The sequence below is a fragment of the Pollicipes pollicipes genome, unplaced genomic scaffold (assembly GCF_011947565.3).
Source record: "Pollicipes pollicipes isolate AB1234 unplaced genomic scaffold, Ppol_2.1 Scaffold_2555;HRSCAF=2994_pilon_pilon_pilon, whole genome shotgun sequence".
Classification (NCBI taxonomy): domain Eukaryota; kingdom Metazoa; phylum Arthropoda; class Thecostraca; order Pollicipedomorpha; family Pollicipedidae; genus Pollicipes; species Pollicipes pollicipes.
In genome coordinates, this window is record NW_023596136.1 from 45,587,277 (window position 1) to 45,597,650 (window position 10,374).

Consider the following 10,374-nt stretch of genomic DNA (forward strand, 5'->3'; position numbering starts at 1 on the left):
ATATTGTTGTAGGCTTTTCTCATATCAGTCACCACATATTTTTGAAGTGGCTATTCATGCGGGCCCATGCATTTTCTACTAGTGAATCGCCCATTCGTATTCGAGCATCAGGAAGCTGTCCAGTGTCCTCCAGCCGCTGTCTGAGTTGACTTGGCACGTGCTCTCCCAATGTTCAGTGATCTCCTGTGATTAGACGATGACGAGGCTGACGCCGCCGCTGGCAGTCTTTGCCTTCGGCTCGGCTGATGCGACATGAGGCATTTGTATGAGGAGACCTGATCCATCATCAATGGGACAGCTTCGTGATTGCAGCAACTTGACTCATGTGTACGTTATGACCCTGCCTCAGGTCAGGCAGCTGCAGGATTACAAACTTCGCTGAGACGCAAAGACATATGAGTAGGGGAAACTAGAGAAGAGTGACGAGCGCTCACTGCTGGGCCAGAAGGCCGGTTTGCTGGCACAATTACAGGTGAGATGCTTGTGTGGCTGGTGCTGTGATGTACCTATTGACCTATTGGTGTTCTCTAAACAATTAATGGACAAACCCTGACAGCAACAGCAAACTTCAGAATATTAACCTCTTTGGCATTTGTTGCATTGGCATAAGCTATTTTCCTTTTTGCTCAATCTTTAGATGGTTTGGTAGTGGCAGCTTCTATCCCACTGTGTCCTCCAGCCACTACCTGAGCTGATTTGGCATGTGCTGTCCTAGCGGTCAGCGATCTCCTGTGATTAGACGATGACGAGGCTGACGCCGCCGCTGGCAGTGCTTGTCTTCGGCTCGGCTGATGCGACATGAGGCATTTGTATGAGGTATGACTGGGTCATTAGTTGAATCACTGCTGTGACAGTAATGTGACTAATGTTTGCCAGTTTGACCTGGCTTCAGGTCCATGCTGCATTGGAAGACGCCGGGTCGTATGCGAAGCTGCTGGGCACCAGCCAGTGCTTGGCGATGACGTCGGCAAGACATGAACGCAGAGGCGCGTGATGTCTGCCGGGCCAATCCAAGAGCAGGACGCCGGCACCTTGGAGAGATGAGCGGGAGGCGCGAATGTCGGATGGGTGGCTATGTATGTTTATCCTGTTTCTGGTGGGCATTTGTGTCATTGATGGCCCTGGAGCATCCAAAAAGTTAGGATCATTGCGTTTTCGATGACTAGTTTGCGGGTTGAAGATACCAGCCGTTTTTGTAAGACCTGATCCCACCATTAATGGGTCGAGTTTGCAAGGCCATACACACATCTTCCTTTCTTCTATCTGGTTGTATTAAAGAAAACAATCCAGTTTACCTGGTAAATGCCTTTTAACCGTCATAGCAGTATGCGAGTAACCAGCTTTGGGTGTGCCTGGCAATTACCACTACACAACAGTTATAGGTCTGCTCACAGTTCTGTGCATGCAACAACAACGTTGCATTATAACTTTAGCATATCAGTGCGTCTTGAGAACATATGTGGTAGACATTGGTCCGAGAGGTTCTCAATTATGCTGCCAACTGAATGTTACGCCAATAGTATCAACGCACGTTTATTTTCCCATCTACAGTGATAGATGCCTTCTCTGGCCTGTTCTGTCGGAGCCATTCTGAGCGTTGACATTTTGGAAAACATTTCACCACCAGAACTGCGTGTCAAACGACAGCGCTTCTTGGTAGACGACTATATGGACGTGAAACTACATTGCATTTTGTGAGGCAGAATGAATGCTTGGGGCGGAATGTACGTAAAGTGTGATTCGCCTTGTTTGAAGAGCAGTTGCCACCTTGGCCAAGGTAAGATATTCAAGTTGGAAGTTTGATTCCTATGAAAGGTGCTGAAAGAGCCCTCCTTGTTTTCGGCCGCAGATGGTGTGCTTTTCGTGCACTCTGAAAGTTGCTGGTATCCTTTAGTCCATCTGTTTCATGATAGTGAATTTGCTAAGCGTATTTAATGGTAGCTTCAAGATTGCTGGGTTTTTTTTGGGGGGGGGGGGGGGGAGACGCGTTCTAGGAGCTCGGCGCGTTTTTGTGACTCGGTAGATGGTGTTTCACGGATCGTATGCCTCAGTATGACGACGTAACCGCCAGGGTGAGGAGGGGAGACGGAGAAGTAATCACCTCGCTGTTGAGGCAGAAGAAGCGCATCACCCAGCATCGGTACATCGTTACGTGCTTGGTCTCCATCTGCGCCATCTTGGGAGCTCTCAGTTACGTCTTTCCAAGCGAACCCTGTGGTATATTCTCGAGACGACCTCGGTGTCCGTAAAATAAACGCTCGATCCGACACGCTGTTTTTCTCCCGGCTCGCAGTCATGAGCAGGCTTGGTTACACGCACGACAGCGCACTTCACACAGTGCGCGTGCTGTACAGTGCAGTGCAGTTTGAAATCGTTTGCTCGGGTATATCTTTGAATTGAAGATTCATCAAATCTGTGGATTTGATGAACAGTTTTTCGCCAGCGCGAGACAATCACAACCGCGGTCTGCATGCCCTAAATCACTGGTGAACACCCAGAAAATGTGATCTAAGAGGTTTGGGCGCCGTTGTTTTTGCAGCAGGCAGCTTCCACACTCAGATTTGATTTTTCCGGCAAGCTGTCGACGTTGCTGACGTGCGAGCGAGCATCGCTCGACCCAGCAGTGGGCAAGCCTGTGGTGCACAGATGGTCTGGACCCAGGTCACGCGATAGCGGGGTGTCCTGCGGGTGCACACTGGTGTGCGCCGTCGTCTCGCGCAGCAAGGGGCCGAGAAGGCCGGCGTCAACTCCGTAATGTCCTGACAGTTCACCGGTGGCGCCGAAGCGGCGCTGCACTTGCGCCGGGTGCGGTCGGCCTACTGCGGCGGCGCCTCGCTGGGGCGGGCCGAGCCCAAGCTCATGACGCGGCCCATGAACAGCACCGAGTCCAGCTGCAGATCCATGATGGCGAAGATGAAGGGCCGGTCGACGATGAAGGGCGGGACGATGGGCGGGGCGCTGCGGAAGCAGCACGCGAAGGCTGCCGGGGCGAGGACGGCCAAAGGTCACGGACTCCGGGGCGACAACCGTCGAGTTCAGAGCTGGCGTGGTGACGAGTGCACAGCCGCTGACGCGTGCACAGCTTAATCGGGTGGTGCACGACCGCCCTGGGACGACTGACTGGGCCTAGCTCTGTGCGGTCCCCACCACTCGCTCACCCAACCGCACCCGCACCTCTGCAGTCTCGTCTGGGGCGCTACCTTTGGAAAATCCTGCTCGCATCTCGCCCCTGACATTCGGCCTTCGGTGCACGTTTGGAAACACACTTGTGGAGTTTCTGAAAGAACGCAAATAACCCAAATCCACTTGAGGCCGGTTGACGCCAGCTCCGTCCCTCCCGCGCCCACTATGTACCCCGTCTCTAACACACGCACAGACACGTGCGTGCAATTCCCCCTGAGACACGTACCTGTTGCGGCAGCCGCCTCAGTGCCTTCCTCGTTGACGTTAACAAACGCCTTGTGCACGGCCTTGCTGATGGCCATGCCGGTCTCGCCGGTGATGCCGCTGAGGTCTGCACGTGACGGGTCGAAGAGGTCGGTCACGCCCATCTGACGGTCAGAGGCGGCGTCATCATCACGATGTGGGCGGCAGATCGGCCAGCGTCAGATTCCCGCGGCTCGCGAGCCACCAGACGGCTTCTGACGCAGCCGCGCGGCTAGCGGCTGCAGTGGCTGCTGGTCAGCGTCCACTGCCGCTAGCACCGGACCGGCGACTGGTGCGGAGGCGTTGTGCGATTGGCGGCGGGTGGCTCCAGGCTACAGGCTCCTTACCCTGGGGTAGGTGCCGCGCCTTCAGCTCCCACGCAGGGCTCGAGATGACACCTTGGCGATATCATCGGGGCGTACGACGCACCCAGCTATTGGGGTTACATGGCATCGACTATCTCACCCTGGCAGGAAAGGCGAGCGGCGCAGGGAATCGAACCCCGTACCTCTGGTCACCCAGACGCAGCTTAATCACTACACTGCCGAAACCCTCGAAACCCGGTTGCGCCGTGGCCCCTGAGTGCTCATATGGTCCCTGTGGCGGCTGACGCTCCATAAAAGGATGCGCGGTAATGCGCGTCGCGTTGAAAAAGAGGCAGGCGGTCACGTAAAGCTCCAGCGCGACGGGGCGCCAAGGCGGACGTGTCAAGTTCCAGCCCACCAGCGCGACGGAGCGGCACACGGTCATGATCATGAACACAAGCCGGTGTTTCCCGGCGGCTCGCACGAACCTCCTTTAGGATTACACTGAGGTCAATCTCAGCTTCCATGTTGAACTTGGGTAGCTGGACATGGACTTCGACACGAGCGCTCAGGTGGGTCCTGGCCGTAACCAGCGTAGCGTGGTCCACCAGTGCCTCCAGCTCGTAGATGCCGTTCAGCTCGTTCGGAAGCAAAATCAGCATGCCGAGTTCTTCGCCCTGCCGGGTTTGAAACGCCTGTCACGCTGGGACGAGGCGGCGTTGCGTGGGCGATCTCGTACCCCTCAGTTGGTTCCGCCGCCGAGTCAGCTAGAGTATGTATATGTTGGCAGGCAGTCTATTTTTAGGTCATGTGCATTAGGTCCGGTGCACTGCAATGCGATATCTGGCATTTTGAAAAGCGCCTATGAATGACGACCCTCAATGCCTGGATGCAGCGATCTCTGGGGGCGTCCGTCTACACGTTCCGAAACGCGTACGTGTCCCGTTGCAACGCGCTCACCTGGTACGGCAGCATCAGGGCCCGAGCGTCGAGCCCTGGCAGGGACGCGGTGGGGAAAAGCTTGGTCGCCGTCATCATGTCGACCGACCGCGGGCCGTCGGCGGCGTGGAACTGGCCGGGGTGCCGTGTCGCTCTCGTTGAACTTAAGCAGCCAGCTGCCCTTGAAGTAGACGGCGTTCACCACGACAAACACCGTCCCTTCGTCCAGTGCGTCTGCATCACACGCGGGGCGGTGTCAGCGGGCCTGGGACGCCCCCGGACCCCGGGAGACACCCGGAACAGCGTCTCCGAAGACTGCGAGCCGGGGATGCGACGGCGTCAGCGGACCTCCGGGACAGCGTCTCCGAAGACTGCGCCGGGATGCGCGGCCGGCCGTTGGAGAACGGACGAGAAACGTCGCGCCACATGGACAGGTGGGAAGTGGCACGCGGTGGGCTTCACAAGCAAGGATGGGTACGGGGGTGGGACGGCGGAGTCATGCATCCCAAGGTGGTCAACGACATGAATCCCTTGGGGCTCGATTCTCGGGATCATAGCGAAGAGGTTGCGAAACATCCCTCCGAGACGCCGAATCGACCCAATCGACACGTAACAGCTGCACAACGAAAATGCGTGTGTTCAGCTGAATTTTCCCGCCTTCAGTGCAGACTTTCCAGCGCAGCTATTAGCTGGGAGCTCTGTGTCTCGACGGACAACAGGCCGGACAGGCGCTCGCGAGTCATGTAGTGCAACAGCGAATGACGACAAATTGAGCACAATCGATAACACTGTCGGACTTCTGGAGGTGTTCGTTGAGAAATCTGTCCCACCCTCTCCGTCATACGCGTTTTATGTCGGTGTCCATGGATGCTACGTCTCGTGAGGACCATTTCTGAACAAAATTAGATAACTTGTAAATTGCCGCTTGAGAAATAATACCAGAAAAACAAGCGTTTCGGCGTGCGCGGCACCCGCGGCGCCAGCCGACTCACCCTCCTCCACCAGGTTGTCGATGTTGCCCTCGGTGTCGTTGCGCACCCTCGTGTTGATGAGGTCGGCGGCAGCGGCAGGGCTCCCGCCGAAGTCGACCGACGAGACATCGGCGCCGAACATGTTTTTTGCGAACCGGACGTACTTGGGCATCACAGGCCGGCTCAAGGAGACGTAGAGGTTGTTGGCGATCTTCACAGTGACACCTTCTTTCGAGCGGCCCTGTTGGCGAGGACGGGAGAGTACTGGCCGCCCGGGTCACCTCGGCAAGCCAAACAGGGCCGGCGACATGCGAGCACGGCGGGCACTGGCGCGCTCGAAAAAAAACTTTACCCGGCTCTGTCCAGCGGGGAGCTGCGCCTCCGCATGTTGTCATTCTTCCACACGGAGAGCCGAAGCACTTCAGTTGGCGCTCTTTGGACCACGCTAATTATTTCAGAGCTCTGCGGTCAGGGAGAATCGGGGTAAAGAGGCGGGGCAGCATGGCGTCCGTCCTGCTCCAAACCCGGTACCGCGTCTTGCCCCTCGAGCGGCCCTGACGTATGGGCGCAGGCGGACACTCGGACGCGCATCCGACCACACTGCTGCCGTGAGGCCGACCCAAGGCTGATGGCCACGGCGTGCCTCCGCTGATACCAAACATCAAGTGTATATGACTAGGTGATGAAGGATGACAGCAGTTGGATGCCGGGAGCTTGCGAGATTGGCAATGACCACCGCCCACGAGCACCCCAACCACGTTATGGAATTGGGTCAACGCAGTTTGGGGCATGTGGGAGCGGGACATTCCTCGGCACCGTCTCCACAATCCAGCTTTGCCGTGTGCCTAACACGTGACATGAACGTACCGTGATCCTGCGCAGGTAGCGTCTGTGGCCGTGCATGAAGTCGCGTCTCTCGCCACTCTCGAAGTGGAGCACGGCCGCCATCTGCTGGGCGGTTTTGCCGCCGCTGCCCGCGTAAACCAGCGCCAGGGCGGTGCTGATGCTCGTCGGTGAGAAAAAGATGTTCGATGAGTTGTCGTGGATCGTCAGCGCCTGTGAGTGAGAAGTGATTAGCAGCAACAGTTGGGTTGTCGTGGACGAGGGAAACCATTGTTCGTGATCGGACTGATCCATTTGCGCGTCGGCTAATAGGGCGCCAATACCGACCGTGGCCCGCATGGGTCAGGGCAAATATTTATGGTGCTTAATGTAAACAGTCGCCGGCGCTGTATGTCTTCCAGCAGTCCCTGGGAGGATTCGATGATCCTCAAAGAAGTTTTCGGTCTTCGAATTCACCTTCCCACGGGGTACGTTTCGTGGAAACGCTGGGGGTCGCCCCGTGATGTCACGCTAGTTCTGCATTGCTAGTCCGAAGACCCGACTGCGCGCGGACCATCGCGGCTGGGATAAACGACAGCAATCGCGCATTTTACTCGGACCGAGCATGACGCTGTCTTGATCCCGCCTCTCGTTTCCACGCAGTCCGTATGGTGCAAGCCAAACATACTCCATGTACACGGTCGGTCGGACGGTTCGGCTTGCCCGGTCATGCAACGTACATTGGAGGTTTCTGCTCACTGTGTTTTGAGTACGGTCTACGAAGTGGCAAGACTAACATCTGTCCGCGTCATTACTGTTCTGAACCGGAGTAAGCATGCATACTGAAAACTACCAGCAAACACAAATGTCAGTTTTAGGAGAAACAGCCTCTCGTGGTTTTCCATGAATTGGTGCTTGGTGGACGGTTTGAACCTATCCTTCGTAGCGCGGGAGCAATACAAGGCTTGAGGACCAAGATCCAAAGAAATACGAAGCTCCATTTTTGCCCGTGTGTGGATGCACCTATATCCACGGGCTGCCTGCGTCCGTGCTGTTCCAGAAATGTTGGCCCCGATCGCTGCGCACATTTAGGTCACGCCCGGATCATGCAGGCACGCCGCGTTTGCGCTAAATCTGGGGCGGCCGTGTGCAGTGCTGCAACATGGAATAAATAAACCTCTGCGGCGCGGCTCGAGCTCCATAGGCGACGCTCGCTGCTGGGGAACGAATGCGTGAGACCGGCCGCGAGAGCCATGTGAAATAGCGTAGCAAACAGTGTAGGCGTGAACGCCCTGGGTCAACGCGCAATACTGAGGGCAAATCCATGATAGATGAAAACAAGGGCTTACGATTCAAAGGCCAAACTGATGAGGGGCGAAACGAAGGGCGTACGATTCAGAGGGGTCTAATTGATGAGAGGCCATGATGCCATGAATGATGCCATGAAACAAAGAGCGGATGGAGGAACTAGAACACCGCTTTGAGGGTGGGGAGCAACGCCGGTGTAGGACGTGGGGCTTAGTCCGAAAACGTGCCGTGATGTTCTTAAATTCACGGGACTTTGCCTCCTCTTACCTAAAGAAATTTCCTACACAAACTTCCCTAGCAAACAGCTTACATTTGAAATCTACGAGTCGGGCACATAAGTTACACGCAGACATGCCCCATCTGCCCCCCCCCCCTGCCCTCCGCCGCTGAATCCGCCCATGGGCGAGACGTGGTTGCGTGAGAACCGGGCATTGGCAAAGGCTCGGCGCCGGCGGCGTCGGTCCGTGAACGTGGTTTCCGAACAGAGAGCTGACTGGAGAAAAAGCCGAACGAAAAAAATCGAAAGAATAAAGTCGTTAGGGATGGAAGTCGCATCGTAAAACGGGAATACAAGGAGAAACAGAATGCATCGAAAGACAGAACATCGACGGAGATAAAGGTCAACTCGGATAAGGAAAAATTCTGGCAGTAAAACGACTTGAAAAGGGAGTCATTAGGATTTGACACGTTGTAGGAGAGGTGGATAAAACTGTAGTCACGGGGGGGAGGGGGAGGCAGATCGGACTGGATGAGACTGGATAAGGCTGACCGGGACTGGATGGGAGATATTCGTCATCGGCATCGTCACTGGCATTGGCATCGCGGGCGTTTGTCTCCTTTTCAAACTAATATGTACCATATCCAAGTAAATCAATGCCAACAGTTAACAACTACAGAATGGGGGCCTCCTTATAACCCGGCACAGGGTTTCACTACCACAAAACAGGGCCTACTGTTCCAGAAAAGGAGCTCCCGATGTATAAAGGGGCCTCGTAATACAGAACAAAATGCTTACGATTCACGAATGGTCCCCAAATGTGGCCAAGAGGCACAATCTGGCAAACCAGAACATGAACCGTCTTGTTCATGACGGGGCCTCCCAAGCCAGCAAATGGGCCTCCTGATATCGAGCATTGGCTACTTCATTTATAAAGGTGTCCCCAGAAGTAAGAAACGGGTCTCTTGATGTAGCAAAGGGTCTTTTGAGGCCTGCACCCGATGTAATACTCCTTAGTTCAATTGTCTGGGCCTCCCTGATCTGAATTTAGGTACTCTGCGTGTAACTGCAATGCTTTTCGTTGGGGTAAAAGGGTTCGCCCCCATTTTTCGGAGGGGCAAAAACATACCCTTACTCCTTTTATCTCCCGACAAGGGGGGGGGGGGAAATGCCATTTCCCCCTCTTCCCTGTTGCGCCGCCCCCGCCTACTTCCATTTTTAGAGTGGCTATTTCTTTGCGCACGAAGTAATGCAAGAAGTAAGCTAGGGGGAGGAGACACGTACCCCTGGGTGAGACACGTACCCCTGGTACAAAGGTGCGTGTGAACACGCCCCTTTGTAAACGTGAAAGGCTCGAAAAATAAAGGCGGTATATATGCAATCTCATGCAAACAAGGCATTTCCTCCTCAAATGGCAACCCCATAGACATCCCCACTATAGAAGATGCTGATGGTTCTAATGTATGGAGAGGTCTATGGACGTACCGGCCAATGCATGCCCGCGCGATAGTGCCGCAAAAACGCAATGCAAATTTGCACAAGTCTTGACAATCAACGCAACCGGCCAACTTACCTGAAACATATCCATGCCAAATTTGCTCTGGGCGTTGGCCACTAGTTCGACACCGGGTCCGAATTTTCTGGTCCCATGGGCCGAAGCCCAGAGGGTGAGCAGGACCAGATGAGTCGCAGAGCACATGACCCTCTCCATCTCCGGTCCCCGACTCGCGGTGAATGACGCGGCCGTCAGGGGCGCTGGCGAGGTCCTCCAACTGCAACGCTGAGCAAGGCCATGAACCAGGTGGTACGCTCCGACCCGAAAGCTGGGGATAGCGGCGGTTTAACTGCCACAGCAAACCATTTTAAGTCACATGGGGCCCGTTCTCGTCGCTCCCAAAAAAGAGACAATACTAGTTTAGAGGAGGCTGGAGGAGCGCTGAGTCTGTGTTAAATCTGCCGCCACAAAAATGATTTTGAAGGGACAGCCCTGGGGACAACAATACTTCGAGGTACTCGAGCTTGAGGACGCATCAACCAGGCTGTCGTCATCCCAATGCGGCTACACGTGTTTGCACGCTTTGCTCGATTGACGTCACCGGGGCGTCAACTTCATAGTCTTTTAAAACCTCTTTTTCAATGCAAATGAAGCTTTCTGGGGCTTTTTGCTTATTTTGAGTCTTTTAATCTCAAGTTTTTTCCTTTTGTTGTTGTGAAGCGTATATTTTTCCATTTAGCTTTGCTAGTGAATAAGTGAACCGCTATGGCGGATTGCAGCACTTTAATGTAAATTTGCTAACAATTTCATCGGTTGCCAAGGGCGACCGCGTGACGCAAGACAGACAAAGAAGGCGGTTGAAATCTGAGTGGCAAGGGTAGATTGTACTTG

At 54.9% G+C, this 10,374-nt stretch overlaps 1 pseudogene; it reads right to left on the reverse strand.

The window, feature by feature from the left end:
* Positions 1 to 2,464: 2,464 nt before the first annotated feature.
* Positions 2,465 to 9,794, reverse strand: LOC119101817 (leukocyte elastase inhibitor A-like; annotated as a pseudogene).
* Positions 9,795 to 10,374: the final 580 nt, after the last annotated feature.